This window comes from Hemitrygon akajei, chromosome 9 (genome assembly GCF_048418815.1).
Source record: "Hemitrygon akajei chromosome 9, sHemAka1.3, whole genome shotgun sequence".
NCBI lineage: Eukaryota > Metazoa > Chordata > Chondrichthyes > Myliobatiformes > Dasyatidae > Hemitrygon > Hemitrygon akajei.
In genome coordinates, this window is record NC_133132.1 from 176,207,054 (window position 1) to 176,231,063 (window position 24,010).

General features: G+C 43.5%; 1 long non-coding RNA gene across 2 annotated transcripts in view; it reads right to left on the minus strand.

The window, feature by feature from the left end:
• The window catches only part of LOC140733769 (uncharacterized), a 62,821-nt gene extending 54,772 nt beyond the window's left edge, over positions 1–8,049 (minus strand). For both annotated transcript variants that reach the window (XR_012100348.1, XR_012100349.1), the window contains exon 1: positions 7,896–8,049. This is a non-coding gene — a long non-coding RNA (uncharacterized lncRNA). The remainder of the gene's footprint in view (positions 1–7,895) is intronic.
• Between the last annotated feature and the right edge of the window lie 15,961 nt (positions 8,050–24,010).

The window sequence follows — 24,010 nt, forward strand, 5'->3', positions numbered from 1 at the left end:
AGTTTAAATATGAAATAATCCGGGTAACTTTAAAACCATAAGACATGAGAACAGTGTTAGTCCATTCGGCTCATCGTGCCTGCCCTGCTATTCCATCTCTCTCAACCCCATTCTCCTGTCTTCTCCCAGTAACCTTTGACCTATTTATTAGTTAAGAGCATATCAACCTTGGCCTTAAATATATTCATTGACTTGGTCTCTACAGCCAGCTGTGGCAATGAATTCCAGAGAATCAGCACCCTCTGGCTAAAGATCTCTGTTCTAAAGGGGCGTCCTGGTATTATGAGGCTGTGCCCTCTGGTCCTAGACTCCCCCACTATAGGAAACATTATTTACCCTTCTCGACGAGTATAAAATAAAAAAAATCTCGATCAGAAACGTTGACTGTTTATTCCTCTCTATACATTCTGCCTGACCTGGTGAGTTCTTTCAGCATTTTGTATGTGTTACATTAAAAAAAAGTTACCCTGCAGTTAGTGGTTTCCAAATTAAAAGCTCTCAGACGGCCATAACATACAAAGTGAATGCCTTTTGGAAATAAATAACAGCTCCTTCACCCAGATCATTAAAAATACGAATAAATAAAAATATAAAAGCAAGAACATAGATGAAAAAACTTTTACTGATAATTGGTAGTACTAGGGCGTGATAAGGAACTACTCTGTGTTTGTTCTTGCAGAAACGTGGCACAATCAATCTACAAAGCATGACACCCAAGGACTTGGGTATATTATTATTATTATTATTTTATTTTTTCTCAGCTCAAGTAGGTAAAGCCCAAGGTAAGGGCAGAGCCAAGCACACTCATTTGTCAATTGCTAGCAACTTTCAGACTTTTCTAGTGATGTTTAGTATAGTGGTTTTCAGAAGATTTACATAGATATTGCTGTGTAGCCCTAATTGCTTAATGTTGTTGTGTAGTGCCTTTGGGATGATACCTGTTGCAGACATTACTATTGGGACCATGTATATCATGTTCATGTTCCAAAGTCTTGTAATTTCCTCTTTTAATTCTCTTTTAATATCTGGTGTATTTCACTTCTTGATTTCTGTAAGTTATGTGTGTTTGACATGGCCGTATCTAATAAACAAGTTGCTCTTGCTTGTTTATCCTGTCTTATTATATCTGGATGTTTATTATGGATTGTCCTAGCTGTAATAACTGATTGGTCATAATATAAAATGTGGTATTCTGACTCTAAAACTGGATCAAGTCTGTATTTATAGTAATCTGTGATTTCATTTATTTTAGAGCAAGATTTTGATGAATGATGTTTGCCACTTGATTGTGCCTGTGTAAGTAATCGGATAAAGTTAAACTGCTCAGGATCCTGTACTATATTGAATTGTTTTTGGTTTTTCTTGGCATTTTCTACATTTATCATCTTGAATTTGTTGGTCTTTTATTATGTATTTTTGATGATTTTTGGTGTTATATTGTCTTGTCACCTGGTCTTGTATTGTCACAAAGAGCCTCTGTTTCCGGGTCTCCAACAACAACAACTTCAACAACAACTTCTTATTATTATGATTATTGTTATTATTATCATATATTTTACTGCTATTGTAATTATATGTGCTTTATGTGCTTGTATTGTGTGTATTGTACTGTGTTTTACACCTTGACCCCGGAGAAACACTGTTTCATTTGACTGCCTTCGTGTGAGAGGTTGATTGACAATTAAATTTCAACTTTATTAAACTTAAATTCATTCCTTTATACTTGGTCTCAGAGTAGGCTAACATGTTTCTGGCTGTAGATGTGGTGAGGGTGAGCATTGGGCATTCAAAGGTGTGGCAGACAGTAGTAACGGTGACAATAAATCACTGTAAGCATTTTAATTTCTTGTTCTGATACCGTAAAAAGCGCCACTATCTCAGAGTCTTACACAGGAACAAGTATTTGCTTCAAGTTCAATCGTCATTCAGTCACAGAGTTCTGCTGGACAGAACAGCCACTTCGGCCCATCAAGTCTATGCTGACTTTTGCCCATCTACCCTAAAGTTCATTTTGAGCGGAGAATATTAAAGCAAGGATGCAATGCTGTGGCTTTATAAAGCACAAGTGAGGCCTCACTTGGAGAACTGTGAGCAGCTTTGGGCCCCTATGTAAGGAAAGATGTGCTGGCATTGGAGGGGGTCCAGGGAAGATTCAATAGAATGATTCCGGGAATGAAAAGTTTATCATATGAGGAGTATATAATGGCTCTGGGCCTGTACTTGCTAGAATTTAGAAGAAGCGGGGGCAGGGGGATCTTATCAAATCTTATCCAATATTGAAAGGCCTTGATAGAGTGGAGTGTAGAGAGGATCTATCATACAGTGGGAGAGTCTAGGATCAGAAGACACAGTCACAGCTATTATAGCTCATTTTCGTCAGTGTTCAGGGTTCATTCCATAATAAGAAAATAAGATATAGGAGCAGAAGTAGGCTATTCGGCCCATCGAGTCTGCTCCGCCATTCAATCATGGTCTGATACAATTTTTTTCCAGTCATCCTCACTCCCCTGCCTCCTTCCCATACCCGTTGATGCCCTGGCTAATCAATCTCTGCCTTAAATGTACCCAATAACTTGGCCTCCAAAGCCACTCATGGCAACAAATTCCACAGATTTACCACCCTCTGACTAAAGTAATTACCCCGCATGTCTGTTCTAAATGGACGTCCTTCAATCCTGAAATCGTCCCCTCTTGTCCTGGACTCCCCTACCATGGGAAATTACTTTGCCATATCTAATCTGTTTAGGCATTTTAACATTCGGAATGTTTCTATGAGATCCCCCCTCATTCTCCTCAACTCCAGGGTGTACAGCCCAAGAGCTGCCAGGCGATCCTCATATCCACGTTCTTTGTCAGGAATCTCTGTACGTCCTCCCCTTGCAATGCATGGGTGTCCTCACGGGTGCACGGTTTCCTCCCACAGTTAAAAGACGTACCAGGTAGATTAGTAGGTCATTGCAACTTGTCCCGATGGTTAAGAGGATTAATAGGAGTGTTCGAGGCTTGCTACGTGCTGAAGCTCGAAGGACCAGAAACGTCTACTCCACGCTCTATCTCAAAAATAAATCAATAAATAGAATAAAGGGATGTCCATTCAGAACAGAAAAGAGGAGGATTTTTTTCAGCCGGAGGGTGGTCAATCTGTGGAATTCATTGCCACAGATGCTTGTGGAAACCAAGTCATATACACTTATGGAAACTGTAAAGGAAATAAAATGAATTCTTTGGACAACTGCTGTTTGATAGCTGAGAGTAAAACACATTTAAGAGGCTGCAATAAAGAACGTCAAGGAACAATTTCCAGTTTGAAACTTGGTTCTGAAGTTAGGATGCTTTCTATTTACGTAACAATTATCCACGCCCAGTTCAGTGACCTTTATATTGAAAAACCGCGATGCGAATAACTTAACGTTAAAGTAACTTAAATTACACACCATCTGCGCGGTTTCGTGGCTTATTGCAACATCAGTCAGTTCGGCTTTCTTCCTAACAATCTCAGCGAAACATATCGTGGAAATCTGCTTCCTGATTACCACATATCTGGCTGCTGTTGGCTGTTACTTCTAGTTCTTGGCGGAAAGAAAGAGAGCAAAAATGTAATACCTCCGGGAAAATGCCGCATGAAAGAGGTGAAATGTTTAAATACAAGTGGAAGATGTCGGGGATGTGCTACAGAAAACAAATCTGATTGCACTTTTTGAGAATGCTTCAAAAAGCCTGCATCCATCGTTAAAGATTCCCTTCACCTAGGACACGCTCTCCTCTCATCACTATCATCAGGGAGGAGGTACAGGCGCTTAAAGGCAGGCACTCAACGATTCAGAAACAGCTTCGTCTCCTCCGCCATTAGATTTCTGAATGGACATTGAACCTATATACTATATAAATTATGTCAATATTTCTTTCCTTTTTGTGTTCTCTTTTGCACTACTTATTAATTTACATGTAACTTATTGTAATTTATAGGTTTTAAATTAATTATCTAAAAATTGCAATGTAGTGCTGTCGCAAAACAGCAAATGTCACGATAAATGCTAATGATATTAAACTTGATTCTGATTCTGAATTCAATTCCTACCAGTGTCTATTTTTAGATGAAGTCTGTTGGAAAAAAAACATCACTCGGAAATGTGAACAAATCGACAGTGAGAGGGACAGATCCCCGTGAAGTCAGAAAGACAAAAAGAAAACTGGGAGTGAAGGCGGAGAGGGGGGGGGGGGGGGCTGAAAAAAAAATTAACTTTAAAAACAGACGAAAACGCGACAGTAAGTAGCGGACGGAAAGACCGGTAGACAGAGGTGGAACATGTAAGAGCGGGGAATTCGAAGAGGGAGACAGAGCAGACAAAATGGGCGAGACAGAGATGAAATTGTCCTGGGACGTAAAAGGCGTTCAGGCTGACTGCGTGACGTCAGTCATTTCCACCAGCCTGTGGAAAAGTTCGTCTCTCCGACCTCCACATTCAAACCTCGGGCTTTTAAACACTCTAAGGGTCTGTAACACGATATAAATAACTTAGTTCTCGACTGCCGTGCTTATCAAATGGATAGGACAGATGTCTTGGTGAGATATGCGCAGTGTATTAATGTCCATTGATTACATATCACTATGCTGCTCAATTGTTAAAGTATATTTGTAAATATCATACAATTCGCGCATTAAGGAAGGGTTAAATGCGCCCGTTTCCCTCTTTGGCAAAAGTATTTTAACTCCTCCGTTTAGGGGGAGAAATAATGTCCTCAAAGTGGCAGTTCCCCCCGCCCCCCCCCCCCCCCCCCCCCCGTCGGACAATGATAGGAATGACTTAAATCGGAAGTTAGTAATGATTGTTTTCAAGTCTTGTGATATTTATCATCTCTTTTTAGTTCATCTATTATTATCTGTTGAATAGGCTCAGTGGGTATATATTTGAAATAATTGTAAAAGTTTGCGTGTAACCAAACCTGCAGATGTCCAGAGACCAAAGGTGGGCAATGTACAAAGCCCTCAGGAAATGGTGTGGCGTGGTAACGTAACGCTTTTCAGTGCTGGCGGCCCAGATTCAATTCGAGTTTGTACGTTACCTTTCCGAGTGCCGAGTGCTCTGGTTTCCTCCCAGTTACCTTAATTAATCAGGTTCATCAACTAGTCACATTGTTGTAATTGTATGGCGCGGGTTTGTTGGCGCGGAAAGGCCTGTTAATGTGTTGAACAAAGTAAGAATAAATAAAAGAGAGTGGAGTTAGATAAACTAAATGCTTAGAACTCGTTGATTAAAATAATGCTAGACGATTCCTTCGATGCCCTGACTGCCATTCCGTGCTTTAACGAGCAAATAACGACTGCATTGAGTCTCGAACACTTCACTGTACACTTCTATCAACAACGTGATTGGTCAGGGCATAACGGGGAGAAGCCAGTTGTTAGGGACTGAGGGGACAATTGGATCAGCCATGATGAAATGGTGGAGCAGACTCGATGGGCCAAATGGCCCAATTCTTCTCCAGTGTCTTATGGTCTTATGGTATGCAAACATGAGAAATTCTGCAGGTGCTGAAAATCCAGAGCAACACACACAAAATGCTGGAGGAACTCAGCAGGTCAGGCAGCATCTCTGGAGATGAATAAACAGTTGACATTTCTGGCTGACGCTCTTCATCAGGCCTAAATGAATGTGTCTCCTGCCCGAAAGCACCAAAAGGCGTCAGTTAATCAATAACACCTTTTATTAATAAAATATGTATTAAATTAGAGGAAGAAAGGCTACTGGCGGACCTGATTACAAGATTCATGGGGAAAGTGTTTATGAAAGAGAACAGTTTCAACAGAGTTTTTCCAGTGTTTAACAAAATGAACAGAGCAGTTTCAAGATTGCGAGACGTTTAAAGTCTAAAACGGGGTTGGTTTCCATAGCAAGGACGAGGAAAGCAACTTCGAAGCCACATGGCTGGTGTCTGGCAGGGGAGTGTATGACCCCGTGTATGCCGACGAGGCCGTGTTGTGTCTGCACGTGTCCGTCCGTGTCTGATAGCCGGACGTGCTCGCGCGTCTTGCCAACTAGTTTTTGTTTTAACTTGCCTAGTATCCGCGCAAAGTCTGTTTTCAAAAATGGTATTTTAACTATTTCTATAAGTCAGAATAGAAATATGCAAATTGAAAGATAAATTGGCCGATGCATCTGGAAATGTTATCTAATTAGGGCGTAAGAGATTTAATCTTTACAGCGAGCAGGTCAAATAATTACCGTTAATTTTACGCCCAAATTAACTTCCATTGATTTGTATTCTCTTAAATGTAGTTTGGCAGGAAAACATAATCCTTACCAATAGATTTTAGTTTATGTGTGAACACGGCGGACCTCCGAGTGAATTATTGCAACCCTTCCCATACAAATAACAAGATCACATCGTGTATGCGTTATTAGGCCATGTAATTGAATGTTCCATCGTTTGCATATCAAACTATTAAAATAATGTGTTTTTCTTTTCTTCCAACACGTAATGTTTAAGCCTCCGCGTCTATTTTGTGACTCTGATAATTAGGATCTAATTAGAGTAAATGTTCTCTTCATTTCGATGAGTTTTTTTCCCAGAATTTTTGCATTTCCAGCCCGTTACGGTATAGCCTATGACGTACACTTACTGGAATCGATTATTTTGCACATATTTATTGTCGCTCCTGATCTCGCTTCGCGGGAGAAAATTAAGCAATTAAAGGTATTTTCTACAGAAATCTTCCCTTCACTTTATTCCCCCACACCAAAGGCCGGTCATTTGTAAGTACAGGCGGAAATGACAGGAAGCAATATCGTTATACAGTACTCAGATTTTTAAAAGAGCGGATATTTTGTTTTAAAGGCTGATGTAGTTTCCAGCACGTCATTCATCGCGCCTTCTCTGCAAACAATGTATTATCTATAAAATGTATCTAGACAATGTAACTCTCATATCTGTAAACAGCACAAGTTACAGTAACCAACTACTGGAAGATGCTTAGTATATCATTACATGATTGTTATCTATCAGTGTTAAATGGGGGCACTTTCGCTCTCATTTCTGTCTCTCCAATACATTATCTCCAATTACTTATCTGAAAATTATACATGAAATATACTTGCAAATCCTGTTAGATAGGTAGATAGATTGATAAACTGAAGACAGCCAGACAAATAGATAGATAAATAGATGTCAACAAATACACTCAAAAACTTCTACAGTTGTACCGTGGAGAGCATTCTGACAGGCTGTATCACTGTCTGGTATGGTGGGGCTACTGCACAGGACCGAAAGAAGCTGCTGAAGGTTGTAAATCTAGTCACCTCCATCTTGGGTATTAGGCTACAAATACCCAGGATATCTTTAGGATGCGATGTCTCAGAGAGGCAGCGTCCATTATTAAGGACCTCCAGCACCCAGGGCATTCCCTTTTCTCACTGTTACCATCAGGTAGGAAGTACAGAAGCCCGAAGGCACACACTCAGCGATTCAGTAACAGCTTTTTCCCGTCTGCCATCCGATTCCTAAATGGACTTTGAATTTTTGGACACTACCTCACTTTTGAAAAAAAATCTACATTATTTCCGTTTTTCCACGATTTTTAAAAAATCTATTCAATATAAGTAATTGATTTACTTGTTTATTTATTATTATTATTATTATTATTTTATTTCTTATTTTTTTCTGGGCTAGATTGTGTATTGCATTGAACTGCTGCTGCTAAGTTAACAAATTTCACGTCACACGCCGGTGATAATAAACCTGATTCTGATTCTGATATAGACAGATGGATAGAATTATACCCTGTTCACCATCTTTGTCGAACACGTGTCAAATTAGCCTCTCTACTTAACTATTCGGTATAAAAAGTCGCAACCGTTAAGTCTTTATGAAGTCATGTAGCTTTAATTGGTACGCACCTTACAACCATCAGCTCTGCAATTTGAATCATCCTTAAGTTGAAGCCCTCTACAGCGTGCTTTCAGATTTGTTTTTTTTTAATTTCAGTTTTATGCCCGCTGAATGTTCTCCAACAGTTGTTACGTATTTTGTACAAGCTTTCACAGAGTTGCAAAGCAAAACTAATTGCATCTCCACTGCAAAATAAGAGTCCCTAGATTTATGGAGAAGTTTTTAGTTGTCAGAGTCTATACGTACGTGTTAAAGGCACGGGATTGAAAGTGATTGGCTACTTGATTGCTTGCTTTAATCTGAAAGCAAAACTGTAGTTGGAATTTTCTTTAGTAAGAGGTTGTTATTTGAGAAAACACAACAATGAGGTTCTATCCACCTACCAACCAACCCCACCACCTCTATGTTACTATGTCCTGTCAAAGTCACCTTATGTACAGACACTCCTGTGCCTAGCTTCACTTTATGGATATGCAATTACTCATGTATAGAAGCTATCCTATGTATTTACTTATTGTGTTTTTAATTATTGTGTTTCTTTATTCTATTGTGTGTTTTTGCGCTGCATCGGATCCAGAGTAACAATTATTTCGTTCTCCTTTACTTGAAATGACATTAAACAATCTTGAATCATAGTATTAAAAGCACTTATAACATTTAAAAAAAACCTCAATGCAATCATTCAATAAGAATAGAGAAGGGAATCAGCCCGTAACACTTAAACATTATTTTAACTGAACCCTCCCGTTTTTGATTGACATTGTCAAAGGCGGCGATCACTCACAACAAAGGAATATTTTTCAAAAAATTGCTCAAGACATTGCGTCTGATTAATCACCGTGCAAGGCATTCGTTCCACTGCTGAAGTCAGCCAGGTCTGTTTATTTTAGTGATTTACTGGGTTAATTCTACGCCCGTTGGCCTGGGGAGGGGCCGCCTTGCCGGCCCCCGCTCGCTGCCTTGAACTTTTATTTTGGCTGAGGCTCTCGCCCACTTTCCGAGAGCTTAAAAGTAGCCTTCAGATGTGCGAGGACACCCAAACACAGCTTCTATGTGAGCCTTGTTGTTTCGGTTCTGCTCTTCACTATAGCAACGCCGACCGTCTCGGCAAAAATGCACTTTCTCGGCACAATGGGACATCCTGCAGGAGCCCAGAAAGAGAAGCTTCTGTTACATTTCTTCCTCAAATCCCTGCTCCATCCAGCACAGGGCAGGAACGCATCACACTTTCTTTTTCGATATTCAGATGTATTTTGCTATATTGGGAAACAAGACGCTGTGTTACAGCCGAGCAGCGAGCTGAAGTGGGTTCGATTTCAAATTCTAAGGGAAGTTTGTATAAAGGGAGTGGCATGGAGGGCAATGGCCCAGCTGCTGGTCCATGGGATTAGGCAGAATAATAGCTGGACATTGATTAGATGGACGAAGGGCCTGTTTCTGTGCAGTAGTTCTCTAAAACTCCCAACGCCATGAATGGATAGACACACACACACACTCACACACACACACACACACACACACACACACACACACACACACACACACACACACACACACACACACACACACACACACACACACACTCACTCACTCACTCACTCACTCACTCACACACAGATAAGTATAGATATATGTATAGCTAGATATATTGCAAGATTATATCTGTATCTACAGACACACATATGTAGGGCTGAGAGGAAAATTGGATCAGACATCATGAAATTACAGAGCAGACTCGATGGGCCAAATGACCTAATTTTGCTCCTATGGTTTATGGTCATTCGTATTTGATAAGCTTCAATTAGGTCACCCGTCGTCATTCTGAATTCTAGTGATTGCAGACCCAGAGCCATCAGGTGTTTTTCATATGGATTATGGATTCCATGCCATTCAATCCTGGGATCATCTTTGAGAAGCTCCTTTGAAACCTTTCCACAGGTGGTGTGGGACCTTGGGCTTCTAAACCTCAGAAGGCAGCAGTAAAAAGAGATGTACAGAACACACTATATATGTAGATGAAGATTATCGATCGCAAAATGAAGGATTTAGCATAAGTGAATAAGTATGTATCGATATTCAATTCACGGCCACGACGGAGTTGAATGTACTGGCGTTTTTATTAGGAGGCCAAGTTATAGGAGAAACTGATTGAGTCAAGGCTTCAAATTCTTGTTCTGTCCATATGCCTTGTCCTGTGCAGGAGTTCCATGTCTAGTCCTACAGCCAATCCTTGAAGAGCCCAAGCCCTGCCTAGTCTGGCAGCCAAACCTTGAGCCCAAGCCATATCTAGTCCTGTAGCCATGTCATGTCCTTGCCTAGTTCTGGGGTTTGAGCCTGAGTCAAGACCCAGATTCTGGGTTCCTGTCCAATCTCTGGCTTGGAGTCCAAGCCCAGACTAGTTCCCAGTTCCTTGTCTTGGTCCTGCTTTCCTAGTGAAGACCTACCCTGTTGGAATTCCTGTCCCAGCTGCTAGTCTGTGTCTTGCATTTGGGTCTGCTCCCAGTGCCCACCCTATGAGAATGGGAACTGGAGTGATAGGGCTCAGGAGGGGGAAAGCAGAAATAAATCAAAGGTAGTGTGCAACAGACAATAGGAAGGACAGGCAGGGGATGAGGCATAACCACAGCCAGTGGGATGATTTGCAACAGAAAGCAACAAATACTGGGCTGGAAGTGTTGTATTTGAATGCACGCAGCATAAGAAATAAAATTGACGATCTTGAAATTCAGCTACAGATTGGCAAGCATGACATTGTGGCTCTCTCTGAAACTTGGCTAAAGGATGGCTGCCATTGGGAGCTGAATATCCAAGGATACATGGTGTATCTGAAAGATAGGTCAGTAGGCAGAGTGAGTGGTGTGGCCCTGTGTATAAGAAATAATATAAATCATTAGAAAGGGATGACATAGGACTGGAAGGTGTAGAGTCTCTATGGGTTGAGTTAAGAAATGGCAAGGGTGATTGGAACCTAATGGCATTATATACAGGCCTCCAAACAGCAGCCAGGATGTGAATTACAAATTACAGCAGAATTTGAAAAGGCATGTCAGAAGGATACTGTCATGATAATTGTTGGGGATTTTAACATGAAAAAGGATTGGGAAAACCAAACCACTTCTGCTTCTTGAGAATTCGTAACATGTCTAAGAGATGGCTTTTCAGAATAGCTTGTTGAGCCCACTAGGGGATCGGCTGTGCTGGATTGGGTGTTGTGCAATGATCTGGAGGTGATAAGAGAGTTTAAGGTTAAGGGACCTTTAGGGAGCAGTGATCATAATATGATCAGGTTCACTTTGAAATTTGAGAAGCAGAAACTAAATTCCAATGTGTTGGTATTTCAGTGGAATAGAGGAAATTGCAATGGTATGAGAGGGAATCTGGCTAATGTTGACTGGAAAGGGACAGCAGCAGGAAGCACAGCACAACACAGCAATGGCTGGAGTTTCTGCAAAAAAAATGAGTAAGTGCAAGACAGATATATTCCAAATAAGAAGAAATTTTCAAATGGAAAAAGGACACTACCATAGCTGACAAGTGAAGTCAGAGCCAAAGTAAAATCAAAAGAGAGGGCATACAAGGAAGCCAAAGCCAGTGGGAAGATAGAGGATTGGGAAGCTTTTTAAAAACTTGCAGAAAGAAACTAAGAATGTCATTAGGAAGGAAAAGATGCAGTATGAAAGGAAGCTGGCAAATAATATAAAAGAAGATGCTAAAGCTATTTTAAGTATATAAGGGGTAAAAGAGAGTCGAGGGTAGATATAGGACCAATACAAAATGACACTGGAGATATTGTAATGAGAGATGGCAGAGGAACTGAATGTGTATTTTGCATCATTCTTCACAGTGGAAGACATCTGCAGTATACTGGACATTCAAGAGTGCCAGGGAAGTGAAGTAGGTGCAGTGAAAATTATGACAGAAGGTTTCTGATAGTCTCGTAAGATGCGCCCCCTCCATCTTTTGTTGAGCTGATCAGAGGTACAGGAAGAGGAGAACACGTCAGAGGCCCAGAAGTCTCAGTCACAGCAGGGGACAGTCCTCAGTGGTAGTCACCTGTAGTGAAGTGACCATGGATTGCCTACCCCGGGGAACGGTAGAAGAGATTGTGGCTGAGTTGAGAACTGAGATGTCTCGGCTGTTATCAGTAGGTGTGACCCTCCCCCATATGATGGAGCTGCTGGGGGTTGGATCCCATAAGGGGGCAAACAATGCGGGAGGGCTGCTGGCAGCAGGTGTCATACGAGAAGGAGAGTGAGCCCCTGGGTACCTAAGCAGAGAGAGTCTTTGGGAAAACCTAGAGGAGACCCAGTGAGGGAATGGCCTGGTTCCAGATCCGGGATGCCACAGTCCACCGGTGGTTGGCAGCATTGTCTGCCCATGATTTCAGCCTGAAGTACCGGCCAGTGAGCCGTAACATTGATGCAGATGCTTTGTCCCGACGGGTGCCTGAAGTTCTGGACAGGGACAAGGAGTGGGAGAGCGTTCCTGCCCCAGGGGTGAAGGCCATGTGTCAGTTTGCCATCACCATGAAGGCAGAGGGACAGGAGGGGCAGGATTGAATGGTGGATCAATTGGGAGTTTCTGATGACGCCATTCCCCAAGCTTACTGTAACCTGACCGCGCTGAAGACAAATCAGCTGCCGGAATTGAGTTCTGGGGAAGTGGCAGCTGCTTAGCAAGATGATCCGGGCATTGGTACCATTTGGGCAGCGTTCGAAAGGGCAGACATGGCTCAGGAGGACAAGACAAAACATGTGTCGGTGTCTCCATTACTGTGAGAATGGCAAAGGTTGGAGTTGAAGAACCAGATTTTATATCGGGTCACGTCACCCCCCAGACCGACCTCGGTGTTGCCAGCTGGTTCTGCCCGAGAAGTATCGGAGGATTGTGTTGAAGTCACTTTATGTTGATTCTGAACAGTTGGGGGTGGAAATGACCTATGGATTGCTCAGAGACCGGTTTTACTGGCCCCAAATGAAGTTGGAGGTCAAAGGATACTGCAAGTCGTGCATTTGATGCATACAGCGGAAGACACCGCCTATGCGGGCAGCTGCCTTGTCCCTCTTGGAGAGTGCCGGGCCCCTGGACCTGGTGTGTGTGGATTTCCTGTCAATAGAATCTGATGCCAGCAACTCGGTGAATGTCTTGGTCATCATGGACCACTACACCAGATATGCTCAGGCTTTTCCTACCAAGAACCAGTGGGCATCCACGGTGGCAAGTGTTATGGGAGAAGTATTTAAACTATTATGGCCTCCCCAGGCTGATACATAGTGATCAGGGATGGGATTTCGAGAGCAGACTCATCCATAAGTTACAGGGCATGCTTGGTGTAGAAAAGTCGAGGACCACGCCCTATCATCCATAGGGTGATCCCCAGCCCAAGAGGTTTAATTGATCCTTCCTAGACATGGTTCGGAGCTTGGAGATCAGCAAAAAGAGTGAATGTATTGGACATCTGGTCCACAGTTACAACTGTGCCCGAAATAAAGCTACTGGATACTTGCCATATTATCTGATGGTTGGGCATGAGCTGAGGTTACCAATTGACCTTTGTTTTGGGACTGACGAGGATGCCGTAACACTAAAGACTGTTCTGAAGTATGTGTCTGACATGAGAAGAGAGCTGAGAAGGGCTTATGAATTAGCTGGGGTCGCAGCTGCCAAGCAGAATCAAGGAACTAAGAGGAGGTATTATCAAAAGGTGAGGTTCTTCCACCTCCTGCCGGGAGACCAAGTCCTCAAGGAATTTGGAGCTACCTGGGAAACATAAGTTGGCTGACCGCTGGGTGGTCACACCCTATGTGGTGGAGGGTCAGATGCCAATCCTACACAGAGGACAGGAAAATTTTTAATTGAGGAAGGGCAAATTGAGGCTATAAGGCTAGAATTTGTGGGTGTGAATTGGGATGATGTTTTTGCAGGGAAATGTACTACGGACAGGTGGTCGATGTTTAGGGATCTCTTGCAGAATGTTAGGGATAAATTTGTCCTGGTGAGAAGATAAAGAATGGTAGGGTGAAGGAACCATGGGTGACAAGTGAAGTGGAAAATCTAGTCAGGTGGAAGAAGGCAGCATACATGAGGTTTAGGAAGCAAGGATCAGATGGGTCTATTGAGGAATATAGGGTAGCAAGAAAGGAATTTAAGAAGGGGCTGAGAAGAGCAAGAAGAGGGCATGAGAAGGCCTTGGCGAGTAGGACAAGGGAAAACTCCAAGGCATTCTTCAATTATGTGAAGAACAAAAGGATGACAGGAGTGAAGATAGGACAGATTAGAGGGAAGATATGCCTGGAGGCTGTGGAAGTGAGCGAGGTCCTCAATGAATACTTCTATTCGGTATTCACCACTGAGAGGGAACTTGATGACGGTGAGGACAATATGAGTGAGGTTGATGTTCTGGAGCATGTTGATATTTAGGGAGAGGAGGTGCTGGAGTTGCTAAAATACATTAGGAAGGATAAGTCCCCGGGGCCTGATGGAATATTCCCCAGGCTGCTCCACGAGATGAGGGAAGAGATTGCTGAGCCTCTGGCTAGGATCTTTGTCCTTGTTGTCCACTGGCATGGTACCGGAGGATTGGAGGGAGGCGAATGTTGTCCCCTTGTTCAAAAAAGGTTGTAGGGATAGTCCGGGTAATTACAGACCAGTGAGCCTTGCATCTGTGGTGGGAAAGATGTTGGAAAAGATTCTTAGAGATAGCATCTATAGGCATTTAGAGAATCATGGTCTGATCAGGGACAGTTAGCATGGCTTTGTGAAGGGCAGATCATGCCTAACAAGCCTGATAGAGTTCTTTGAGGAGGTGACCAGGCATATAGATGAGGGTAGTGCAGTGGATGTGATCTACATGGACTTATTCAGAAAGTCAGAAGGCATGGGATCCAAGGAGGTTTGGCCAGGTGGATTCAGAATTGGCTTGCCTGCAGAAGGCAGAGAGTTGTGGTGGAGGGAGTACATTCAGATTGGAGGGTTGTGACTAGTGGCGTACCACAAGAATCTGTTCTGGGATCTCTTCGTGATTTTTATTAATGACCTGGATGTGGCAGTAGAAGGGTGGGTTGGCAAGTTTGCAGGTGACACAAAGGTTGGTGGTGTTGTCGATAGTGTAGAGGATTGTTGAAGATTGCAGAGAGACATTGATAGGATGCAGAAGTGGGCTGAGAAGTGGCAGATGGATTTCAACCCGGAGAAATGTGAGGTGGTACACTTTGGAAGGACAAACTCCAAGGCAGAGTACAAAGTAAATGGCAGGATACTTGGTAGTGTGGAGGAGCAGAGGGATCTGGGGGTACATGTCCACAGATCCCTGAAAGTTGCCTCACAGCTAGATAGGGGAGTTAAGAAAGCTTATGGGGTGTTAACTTTCGTAAGTCGAGGGATAGAGTTTGAGTCGCAATGTAATGATGCAGCTCTATAAAACTCTGGTTAGGCCACACTTGGAGTATTGTGTCCAGTTCTGGTCGCCTCACTATAGGAAGGATGTGGAAGCATTGGAAAGGGTACAGAGGAGATTTACCAGGATGCTGTCTGGTTTAGAGAGTATGGATTATGATCAGAGATTAAGGGAGCTAGGGCTTTACTCTTTGGAGGGGAGGAGGATGAGAGGAGACATGATAGAGGTGTACAAGATATTAAGAGGAATAGACAGAGTGGACAGCCAGTGCCTCTTCCCCATGGCACCACTGCTCAGTACAAGAGGACATGGCTTTAAGGTAAGGGGAGGGAAGTTCAAGGGGGATATTAGAGGAAGGTTTTTTCACTCAGTGAGTGGTTGGTGCATGGAATGCACTGCCTGAGTCAATGGTGGAGGCAGATACACTAGTGAAGTTTAAGAGACTACTAGACAGGTATATGGAGGAATTTAAGGTGGGGGGGGGGGTTATATGGGAGGCAGGGTTTGAGGTTCGGCACAACATTGTGGGCCAAAGGGCCTGTAGTGTGCTGTACTATTCTATGTTCTACCAGTTTTTTTGGGTGAAATCAGAGGATGAGAGAGGCCTGGCAAGATTCTAACTTGGAACCACCTGTTGTTCCTGGGACAAGAGGTGCAGGTAGACCCAGAGCCCGACTTGGAGCCTACACCTGGTAAGAGAACTCTGTGGAAACGTGGGGTGGCAATAGGGCACACAGAGGAGAGGTTAGGCCGGCCCCCACACCTAGGAGGGATACGGATTCGGAGGATGAGGACCTGGATGTGTGGTATATGCTGCCTTTTGTTAACTCCCCATTGATTGAGGAAGAGACTTTCAGCCCTTCTCCCAGTTCCTCTGCACCTCTGATATTTGAACATTCTCCCTATTTAGATAATAGTCCACACGATTGTCCCTTTTACCAAAATGCACTATCTTGCATTTCTCAACACTGTTTTCCATCTGCCACTTTTTTGCCACACTTCCAATTTGTCTAAGTCCTGGTTCAATCATGTTGCTTCCTCAGCACTACCTACCCCTCCACTGACCTTACCATCATCTGCAAACTTTGCCAGAAATCCATCTAAATCCATTAGCTAAATCATTGACAAACAATGTGAAAAGTAGCAATCGCAATGCTGACCCCCTGAGTAACACCACTAGTCACTGGCAGCCAACCAGAAAAGGCCCTTTTATTCCCACTCACTGCCTGTCAGCCGTTCTGCTATCCATTACCAAATGCCTTCTGAAAATCCAAGTAAATGTCATTCACTGCTTTTCCTTTGTCTACCCTGCTTGTTGTTTCCTCCAAAAACTCTAACAGATTTGTCAGGCAAGATTTCCAATAATGGAAAGCATGTGGATTTTGACTTATCATTAGTCCCAAGTACCTTGAAACCTCATCCTTAATAATAGACTCCAATACACCAACCACTGAGGTAAGGCTAACTGGCCCAGAATTTCTTCTCTTTTGCTTTCCTCTCCTCTTAAAGAGTGGAATGACATTTTGCAATCTTCCAGTCCTCCAGGACCATGCCAGAATCAAGTGATTCTTGAAAGATCATGACCAATACATCCATTATCTCTTCAGTAGCCTCTCCCAGGATATAGTCCATCTGGTCCCAGCTAACTTATTCACCTTAAGACCTTTCAGTTTGCCTAGCACTTTTTCCTTTGTAATAACAATGGCAGTCACTCCTGCTCCCTGACACTCACATACCTCTGGCACACTACTAGTGTCATCCACAGTGAAAACAGATGCAAAGTACCCATTAAATCCATCTGCCATTTCTTCTTCCCCTATTGCTACCTTACCAGCATCATTTACCAGTGCTCCAATATCAACTCTCACCTCCCTTCTATTCTTTATATAACTGAAAAAGCTTATGATATCCTGCTTTATATTATTGGCTAGGCTATCCTGATATTTCACTTTTTCTCTTCTCATACCTTTCTTATTTGCTTTTTGTTGAATTTTAAAAGCTTCCCAATCATCCAACTTCCCACTCACTTTTGCTACCTTATAAAAGCCAAGGAAAGGGCATATGCAGTCCTTAACTTCCTTTGTCAGCCGCAGTTGCCTACCCCCGCTATTTGAAAAATACTTCCTCTGTGGGACATATCTACCATGTGTCTTGTTAAATTAAACCAAATCATCAAGGAGAGAATATAGTGAACCACAGTCTCAATGAGATTTAATTAAATCAGATCCTCAGTAGATTAAATGGAACAAGTGGCTCAGAATGAAATTATATTAAACCAGAGTCTCATATTTGAGATTACATTAACATGTCTCAGATTGAGATTAAATTACACCCAGTCACCAGATTGAGATTCTATTAAGCCAGATCCCTAGAATTAGCAGAACCTCAGAGTGAGGTTAAATTAAACTAGATTCTCAGAGTGAGTTTAAATTAATCCTGATCCTCAGGATGAGATTAAATTAAATGAAATACTCAGATTAAATCAATACAAAGTCTCGAGTAAAATGAATTTAAACCAGAATCTCAGTGTGTAATTAAATCCTGTGTCTGGCTCTGTGGCTTAGAAGTGTAGGGAAAGGAAGAAGGCAGCAGTGATAGGGGACTCTATAGTTAGGGTCAGACAAGCGATCCTGTGGATGAAGGAAAGAAATGCGGATGGTAGTTTGCCTCCCAGGTGCCAGGGTCGGAGATGTTTCTGATCACGTCTGCAGTATCCTGAAGTGGAATGAACAGCCAGAGATCGAGGTACATATTGGTACCAATGACATAGGTAGGAAAAGGGAGGAGGTCCTGAAAACAGACTACAGGGAGTTAGGAAGGAAGTTGAGAAGCAGGACCTCAAAGGCAGTAATCTCGGGATTACTGCCTGTGCCACATGACAGTGAGTATAGGAATAGTGAGGTGGAGGATAAATGCATGCCTGAGGGATTGGAAAAGGAGACAAGGATTCAGATTTCTGGATCATTGGCACCTCTTTTGGGACAGGCATGAACTGTACAAAAAGGATGGGTTGCACTTGAATCTGAGGTAGATAAATATCCTGGCGGGAAGGTTTGCTAACACTGTTGGGGAGAGATTATACTAGAATTGCTGGGGAGTGGGAACCGAACTGAAGAGAAGGAGGAAGGGGTTGTTGGCTCACAAATAGAGAAAGCTTGGAGACAGTGTGAGAGGGAGAATAGGCAGGTGATAGAGAGGGATGCGCTGCAACAGATGGTTTGAGATGTGTCTATTTTAATGCTAGAAGCCATGTAGAGAGCCACTGAGATTGCATCTGCTGTTGACCTATTGTGGTGATAGGCAAATTGCAATGGGTCCAGGACCTTGCTGAGGCAAGAGCTCAGTCTAGCCATGACCAACCTCTCAAAGCATTTCATCATTGCAGATGGTGAAACCTCTGTTGAGACTGCACTTAGAGTATTGTGTTCAATTCTGGTCACCTCATTATAGGAAGGATGTGGAAGCTACAGAGAGGGTGCAGGGGAGATTTACCAGGATGTTGCCTGGTTTGGAGAACGAGTCATATGAAGCAAGGTTAGCAGAGCTGGGACTTTTCTCTTTGGAGCGTAGAAGAATGAGAGGGGACTTGATAGAGGTCTACAAGATTATGAGAGGCATAGATGGGGTGGATAATCAGTACCTGTTTCCCAGGGCACCAATAGTAAACACCAGAGGGCATATGTGCAAAATTAAGGGAGGAAACTTCAGGGGAGACATCAGGGGTAAGTTTTTTTTATTACACAGAGGGTTGTGAGTGCCTGGAATGACTTACCAGGGATGGTGGTGGAGGCTAAAACATTAGGGGTATTTAAGAGTCTCTTGGGCAGGCACATGGATGAAAGAAAAATGGAGGGTTATGGGGTAGTGTTGGTTTAGTACTTTTTTAGGGATTATATAGGTCAGCACAACATGGAGGGCTGAAGAGCCTGTACTGTGCTGTAGAGTTCTATGGTCCTACGTGAATGCTACTGGGTGATAGTCATTAAGGTAGCCTACATTATTCTTCTTGGGCACTGGTATTATTGCCTTTTTGAAGCAAATGGGAACTTCCACCCATAGCGGTGAGAGGTTGAAAATGTCCTTGGAGACTCCCACTAGTTGGTTGGCACAGGTTTTCAGAGCATTACCCAGTACTCCATTGGGACCTTCCACCTAGCTTCACCCTCTTTAGAGACAGCCTAACATCGGCCGCTGAGATGGAGATCACAGGGTCATCAGGTGCAGTAGGGAACTTCACAGCTGTAGTTGTGTTCTCCCTTTGAAAACGTGCATAGGATGCGTTGAGTTCATCTGGTAATGAAGCATCACTGCCATTCATGCTATTGGGTTTCGCTTTGTAAAATGTCTTGCATACCCTGCCAGAGTTGCCGTGTATCCAATGTCGCCTCCAACCTTGTTTGAATTTGTCTCTTCACCCTTGAAGTAGCCCTCCACAAATCATACCTGGTTTTCTGGTACAGGCCTGGGTCGCCAGACTTGAATGCCACAGATCTAGCCTTCAGCAGACGACGTACCTCCTGGTTCATCCATGGCTTTTGGTTTGGGAATGTGCAGTAAGTCTTTGTGGGCACACACTCATCCGCACAGACCATAAGTCCATAAGACAAAGGAGCAGAGGTCGGCCATTCGGCCCATCGAGTCTGCTCCGCCATTTCATCATGAGCTGATCCAATCTCTCCTTAGTCCCATTCACGTGACTTCTTACCATAACCTTTGATGCCCTGACTACTCAGAAACCTATCAATCTCTGCCTTAAATACACCCAATGACTTGGCCTCCACTGCCGCCCGTGGCAACAAATTCCATAGATTCACCACCCTGTGGCTAAAAAAATGTTTTCGCTTCTGTTCTGAATGGGCACCCTGCAATCCTCAAATCATGTCCTCTCGTACTAGACTCCCCCACCATGGGAAACAACTTTGCCACATCCACTCTGTCCATGCCTTTCAACATTCAAAATGTTTCTGAGGTCCCCCCTTATTCTTCTAAACTCCAAGGAGTACAGTCCAAGAGCGGACAAACGTTCCTCATATGTTAACCCTCTCATTCCCAGAATCATCCTAGTGAATCTTCTTTAAACCCTCTCCAATGTCAGCACATCCTTTCTTAAATACGGAGTCCAAAACTGCACACATTATTCCAAGTGAGGTCTTACCAGTGCCTTATAGAGCATCAACATCACATCCCTGCTCTAGAAATGAATGCCAGCATTGCATTCGCCGCTTTCACCACCGACTCAACCTGGAGGCTAACCTTAAGGGTATCCTGCACGAGGGCTCCCAAGTCCTGTTGCATCTCAGAACTTTGAATTCTCTCCCCATTTAAATAATAGTCTGCCTGTCTAGTTCTACCAAAGTGCATGACCATACACTTTCCAACATTGTAATTAATTTGCCACTTTTTCATCCATTCCCCCAATCTATCCAAATCTCTCTGCAGACTCTGTTTCCTCAGCACTACCGGCCCCTCCACCTACCTTTGTATCATCAGCAAACTTAGCCACAAAGCCATCAATTCCATAATCCAAATTTTGATATACAATGTAAAAAGGAGCGGCCCCAACACGGACCCCGTGGAACACCGCTGGTAACCGGCAGCCAACCAGAATGGGATCCCTTTATTCCCACTCTCTCTTTCCTGCCAATCAACCAATGATCTATCCACATATGTAACTTTCCCATAATTCCATGGGCTCTTATCTTGTTTAGCAGCCTCATGTGCGGCACCTTGTCAAAGGCCTTCTGAAAATCCAAATACACAACATCCACTGCATTTCCCTTGTCTAGCCTACTTGTAATTTCCTCAAAAAATTGCACTAGGTTTGTCAGGCAGGATTTTCCTTTAAGGAAACCATGCTGAGTTCTGCCTATCTTGTCATATACCTCCAGGTACTCCGTAACCTCATCCTTGACAATTGACTCCAACAACTTCCCAACCATCGATGTCAAGCTAACAGGTCTATAATTTCCTTTTTGCTTCCTTGCCCCCTTCTTAAATAGCGGAGTGACATTTGTAATCTTCCAGTCCTCCGGAATCAGGCCAGAATCTATCGACTTCTGAAAGATCTTTGCTAATGCCTCCGCAATCTCCACTGCTACTTCCTTCAGAACACGAGGGTGCATTCCATCTGGTCCAGGAGATTTATCTACCCTTAGACTATTCAGCTTCCTGAGTACTTTCTCTGTCATAATTGTGACTACGCATATTTCTCTTCCCTGACACCTTGAATGTCTGGTATATTGCTGATGTCTTCCTCAGTGAAGACTGATGCAAAATACTCATTCAATTCCTCTGCCATCTCCTTATCTCCCATTACAATTTCTCCAGCATCATTTTCTATCGGTCCTATATCTACTTTCATCTGTCTTTTACTCTTTATATACTTGAAAAAGCTTTTAGTATCCCCTTTGATATTATTTGCTAGCTTCCTTTCATAGTTCATCTTTTCCTTCTTAATGACCTTCTTAGTTTCCTTAGTTTCCTTTTTTAAGCTTTTTAAAAACTTCTGAATCCTCTCTTCCCACTAATCTTTCTTCCTTGTATGCCCTCTGCTTTTACTTTGGCTTTGACTTCTCTTGTCAGCCACGGTTGCATCCTTTTTCCATTCGAAAATTTCTTTGGAATATCTGTCTTGCATCTTCCTCACTTCTCGCATAAACTTCAGCCACTGCTGCTCTGCCATCCTTCCCACTCGTGTCCCTTTCCAGTCAACCTTGGCCAGTTCCTTTTGTCATGCCACTGTAATTTCCTTTACTCCACTGAAATACCGACACATCGGATTTCGGCTTCATTCTCAAATTTCACAGTGATCACTGCCTCCTAAGGGTTCCTTCACTTCCATCTCTCTAATCACCTCTGGTTCATTACACAATACCTAATCCAGTACAGCCGAACCCCTAGTGGGCTCAACAACAAGCTGTTCTTAAAAAAACCATCTCGTAGACATTCTACAAATTCTCTCGAGATCCAGTGCCAACCTGATTTTCCTAATCCACTCGCATGTTAAAATCGCCTACAATTATCATAACACTGCCCTTCTGGAAAACCTTTTCTATTTCCTATTGTAATTTGTAATCCACATCACTGCAGCTGTTTGGAGGCTTGTAGATAGCTGCCATCAGGGTCTTTTTACCCCTGCGATTTCTTAGCTCAACCCATAAAGATTCTGTACCTTCTGATCCTATGTCACCTCTTTCTAATGATTTAATATCATTTCTTACCATTAAAGCCATGCCACCCCCTCCACCTACCTGTCTATCCTTCTGATACACCGTGTATCCTTGGACGTTCAGCTCCCAGAGACATGCATCCTTTAGCCACGTCTCAGTGATGGCCACAATATCATAACTGTCAATCTGTAACTGTACAACAAGATCATCCACCTTGTTCCTTATGCTGCGTGCATTTAAGTATAACACCTCAAGTCCAGTATTTGGTACTTTTTGCATTGATTGCACTGCAACTCATCCCAATGGCTGCAAATTTGCTCCATCACCTGCCTGTCCTTCCTGACATCTTTACTGCTCACTACCTTAGATCTATTTCTGTTTTCCCTCTCCTCCGCTCCATCATTCCGGTTCCCATCCCCCTGCCAAATTAGTTTAAACCCCCCCTAACAGCTCTATTAAACCTTCCTGCCAGGATATTGGTCCCCCTAGGATTCAAGTGTAACCTGTCCTTTTTGTACAGGTCACACCTGCCCCAAAAGAGGTCCCAATGATCCAGAAACTTGAATCCCTGCCCCCTGCTCCAATCCCTCAGCCAGACATTTGTCCTCCACCTCATTCCATTCCTACTCTCACTGTCACGTGGCACAGGCAGTAATCCCGAGATTACTACCTTTGCGGTCCTTCTTCTCAACTGCCTTCCTAACTCCGTATATTCTCCTTTCAGGACCTCTTCCCTTTTCCTACCTGTGTCATTGGTACCTATATGTACCGCGACCTCTGGCTCCTCACCCTCCCACTTCAGGACATCTTGGATGCGATCAGTAACATCCCAAATCATCTGGGTCTCCTGACTGCATCCACAGAATTGCCTATCTGACCCCCTAACTATCGAGTCCCCTATTACTACTGCCTTCCTCTTCCTTTCCCTACCCTTCTGAGCTACAGGACCAGACTCTGTGCCAGAGGCACGGCCACTGTCGCTTCCCCCAGGGAGGCTGTCCCCCCCCCCAACAGTACTCAAACAGGAGTACTTATTGTCAAGGGGTACAGCCACAGGGGTACTCTCTAGTACCTGACTCTTCTCTTTCCTCTTCTAACCGTGACCTACTTGTCTGCCTCCCGTGGCCCCGGTGTGACCACCTGCCTGTAACTCCTCTCTAACTCCTCACTCTCCTTGACCAGATGATGATCATCGAGCTGCAGTTCCAGTTCCCTAACACAGTCCCTTAGGAGCTGTAGCTCGGTGCACCTGGTGCAGATGTGTATGTTCAGGAGGCTAGGAGACTCCAGGACCTCCCACATCCAACACTGAGAACAACAAGCTGCCGTCACACTCATACTTCCCCCCCCCCCCTCAAATAACAGGAAAAACTGAAACCTAAATGTACCTTGCCTCACCCACTTCCATCTAAGCCCATTGAGCTGAAGCCCTTAAGCCTTCACTCTGCTCCCGGCTCTCATCGCTGCCCGCAAACAACACTTTTGATGAAGGTTGATGATAGGTTTTAATGAAGTCAGTAACAACTGCAGCATACTCATCCAGGTTGAAGATGAATCC